Here is a 4,090-nt window from a genome sequence, read left to right as displayed (position 1 = left end):
GTCTTTGTGGCGCAATTGGTCAGCGCGTTCGGCTTTTAACCGAAATGTTGTTGGTTCGAGACCACCCAGAGACGGAATGTTTGTTGTTCTCGCTCCTACCGCTTTCTTGGCTGCGAAGGTGCGCGTTTTTAACGGTGTCAGGAAAATGTTTCCCAAACGGAAATCTTCTCCACTGAGGAAGCACAAAGGGGTTTCTGAATTGATTGAATTTCTACCGTAAATGACTGCGGATGCTGAGAGTCCGAGACAGAAAGAGGAACTATGGAGAAAGTCAGAAGGTTTGGGTGTACCTGGATGAGAAAAAACGAGTTCTGAAATGTTGTCTCTGATTCTCTTTCTACAGATGCTGCCTGACCTGCTCACAGGCAGAGAGACCTGGGAAATGAAGCTGTCAGTGTGGTTCTGTATTGGTGGGCCGAGTGGCGAATGCGATGGACTTGAAATCCACTGCGGTTTCTCCACGCAGGTGTGAACCCTGCCGACTACAGTTGAGAACTGTCGTCAAAAAGAAAGGGAGATTGCTCCACGTTTTTTTAAAGATGCAAATCAGTGCAGGGGTTGAAATATTTCAATCACATTGGGACTGGTCGGGAATCTGCAACCCACATTACTCTGAGAATTTCAAGCGGCAAATAGTTTTCAGAACAGCTGCTTCTCATCTGGCTCCCTGCTGCTGTTTGTCACGGGCCCTCTCTACTGGCAGAAAGTTAAACCATTTTGTTTCTAAACTTTTCTCTAACACCGGAGTGACCCGTGACAAGCATTGCCCTCCTCAACACAGGATACAGAGAACAACTGAAGACCACTCAGACCTCCACGAGAGTGTCATCTCAACTGTGCACATTGGGCCAGTATATCAAGGTGAAATATTTATGTTGAAGTTTTTTGAGAAAGAAATGAGAAGGCGAGGTACAGAACAGTGCGCCGTTATACTGGAAAGTTGCTAAAGACGACATTGAGTGAATAGGAGAGATGGTTTCCCTTCTGGGTGATGCTCTCATCACGCACCCGCAGACATATCGCCGTCGTGCAAATATCAACTCTGTCTAAATTCCTACATTCTGTTTTTTCGAGCTGTGATTTCTCCAAAAGCACAAAACTTCAACACTCGCAACGTTTAAACTTTAACAAAGTTCTCATAGATATATTTAGCGCACACCTGGAAGAAATTCTTTCAAACTTACTTGGGGAATTTCGGTTTGATTGCTCTTGAACTTTAAGTAAAAGGAAGGGAAATTTGCCTCGAGGCTGTGTAATGTGGAGATGTGTTCCCCATGTAAACTGATCGTGGTTGACCATCCCAGTGCTTCCCGATGCAGGGTTGCCCTGACCCACAGGGAGGTTTCTTTGACAAACTGACCCGGGAGCTTCCAGTCTCACCATGACGTCATAGGACGAGCCCCCGGTGATGGCCTGCAGCTGCTGAGACACAATAATGATGCTGGCCCCGGAACATGAATACGAATTAGTCCATGAGTCACGTGGTACTGAATCATTCTATGGAAAGTCCTTTCAACTTCACGGATTTATATATGAAAGGAGGTAAATGGGCAGGGCTTACACCTCGGGTCCACTCTTCCTTCACTCACAACACCCCACACCCACCTCCCATAGTGCCAAGGCACTTTCCCCTGCAACCGCCGAATGTGTAACACCTGCCCATTTACCTGCTCCCTCCTCGAACAGACCTTCCAGGTAAAGCAGCGCTTTACCTGCACATTTGCCACAAACTAGTCTACTGCATTTGTTGCTCACAATGTGGTTTCCCCAACGTAGCATGAAGCATAAACTGGGTGACTGCTTCGCAGAACACCTCGGTTCTGCTCGCAAAAAAAGGCCATGAGCTTCTGGTTGCCTGTCACTTTAACACGCCACCCTGTTCCCTGGCCAACTGCTCTGTCTCAGGCATGCAGTAGTGTTCCAGCAAAGCTCAGCTCCAGATGGAAGACCAACGCCTCAGTTTCCACTTGAAGATCCTATAGCCCTCCAGTCTTCAACATCGAGTTCAATATTGTTTGGACCCGAACTCCCCCATGCCCTTGACCCCTACCACACCCACAGGAGGCCTTGTTATCACATAGTCTGCTGTTACACACGACTTATTGTTAGCCAGGAACAGTCTCCATTAATAGTTAGTCACCCTCCGACACAGATCGTTATTCACTTCTTTGTCCCTCCAATGTTCTCCCTCTGAACTGCTGGCAAAGAGAGCAATGTGGAATGGCATCCCTGAGCCAGCTGTTTGTCCTATCTCCAAGAACAAGCTCTCTCCACTCGTAGATAATTAAATCATTTTGCTGTTGCGTTGACGTGAGGAGACTGTGTAAATATTAACTTTTCTAAATTCCCACCTTCCGTTGGTCGAACGGTGAGGTCACTCTGAACCACAACACGTATCACAGCGCACTTGGAGGCCCACCTAGTTCTACACAGCAAGTAAATGAGAGTCTCTATTCGTATCATTCCCTTGCCTTCTCCCTGTAAATCTCCACATTGTTACTTTGAGCATGACCACCGAATTCCCTGTTGTGTTCGTGAATCTGCCTCTTTGTCACGGTCAGACAGGGATTTATGGATCCGAACCACTCCCTGTGTGAAAATGTTCTTCCTAATGTCACTTTTACTTTTTTTCCAAATGCCTTGAAATCTCTGCCTTTTTTTTGGAAATTGAAAGGATTTTCATTCCTGCACATGAGGCTGAATTGATTTAATTTCAAACTAAAGGACTGCGGATGCTGAGAATCCGAGACAGAAAGAGGAACTGCTGGAGAAACTCAGCAGGTTCGGCGGTACCTGTGGGAGAAAACAGAGTTCTGAAATGTTGTCTCTGATTCTCTTTCCACCGATGGTGCCTGACCTGCTGAGTTGCTCCTGCAATTTCTGTTTTTGCTTTTAACTGAAAGTTGATTTCATCTTTCGGGATGAATCAACCAGACTCTCCATTTGAAGATATTTAACCCTTTCGAAACCTGTGAAGTGATTGGATTCAAACAAACCCAGCAATAATTCACTCTTTCTCAGCTCCACAGGCAGAGAGACCTGGGAAATGAAGCTGTCAGTGTGGTTCTTTATTCGTGGACAGAGTGGTTAATGCGACGGACTTGAAATCTATTGCGGTTTCCCCACGCAGGTGGGAACCCTGTCGACTACAAACTGAGAAATGTCGTCAAAACGAAAGGCAGACTGTTCCCCGGTTTCTTATTTAAGATTCAAATCAGTTAAGGGTGAAAGATATTTAACTCACATTGGGACTGGTCGGGAATCTGCAACGCACTGCCTGTCAGGTTGGAACAAGCAGATACCCACAGAGCTGCTTTTGAGGCTATGAGCCAAGTGTTTGGAAATGAGACTAGAACAGTGAGGGGCGTGAAGTCGTGATCGAAATGAAGCAGGCACCTGAGGATTAATGTGTTTTATTTGCCAGTGAAAGATACTGCTTCACAAAGTTGGGACGATGGAAGGGAAGCAGTGACGGTGATTATCTTTGGCTGTTCACCTTGTGAAGGTTCCCATTGCTGCGCATGTCCGTGTTAACGTCAGAACCCTGCAGCATGGTGGCGTTAGATATGCACAGGCCGGGGGCGCAGTGGATGACGCCACTGACCCCACCTACCTGTTTGAAATGCAGCTCACAGCTTCTTGACACACCCCAATTAATCTTTCTCATTGTCCTGAAGCCGGCAAACGGTTTGAATTCCTGATCTGCGGGAATGAGAATCTTTTCACTGTCTCGCATCAGTGAGTGTCCCTGAGAACATCAGAGTCACGTCACAGCGCTGTCAGAGGAGGGGAAGCTGAAATAGCCCCACACGCTGCTCACGGGCACATTTCACTTTCCCCAACTCACCACCCCAACCATTGCGGCTCCTGGGACTGGAATGGGAACAAACACCAAAACCCAGTCTCAGCTTTGTGAATCTTCCGAAAATAAGAAAACTGTTCATCCCTTCGGATCTTCCATCCTGGGCTGACAGGGGTGATTTTAAATAGCTGTCCAGTCAGTGTCGATTCTTTTTGGCTGAAAATATCTTCCTTATCTCATCCCAGCATTTCTTGCCACAGAGAACTGTGCGGCAGAGTTCATGTATAT

The 4,090-nt window shown here is 46.8% G+C and overlaps 1 non-coding gene across 1 annotated transcript; it reads left to right on the top strand.

Annotated features, from left to right (window-relative positions):
• Positions 1-74, top strand: trnak-uuu. Its single transcript has one exon. It is a non-coding gene; the product is annotated as a tRNA-Lys (tRNA).
• Positions 75-4,090: the final 4,016 nt, after the last annotated feature.

The sequence above is a fragment of the Chiloscyllium plagiosum genome, unplaced genomic scaffold, assembly GCF_004010195.1.
Source record: "Chiloscyllium plagiosum isolate BGI_BamShark_2017 unplaced genomic scaffold, ASM401019v2 scaf_15237, whole genome shotgun sequence".
NCBI lineage: Eukaryota > Metazoa > Chordata > Chondrichthyes > Orectolobiformes > Hemiscylliidae > Chiloscyllium > Chiloscyllium plagiosum.
This window is presented reverse-complemented; position numbering and strand designations above follow the sequence as displayed.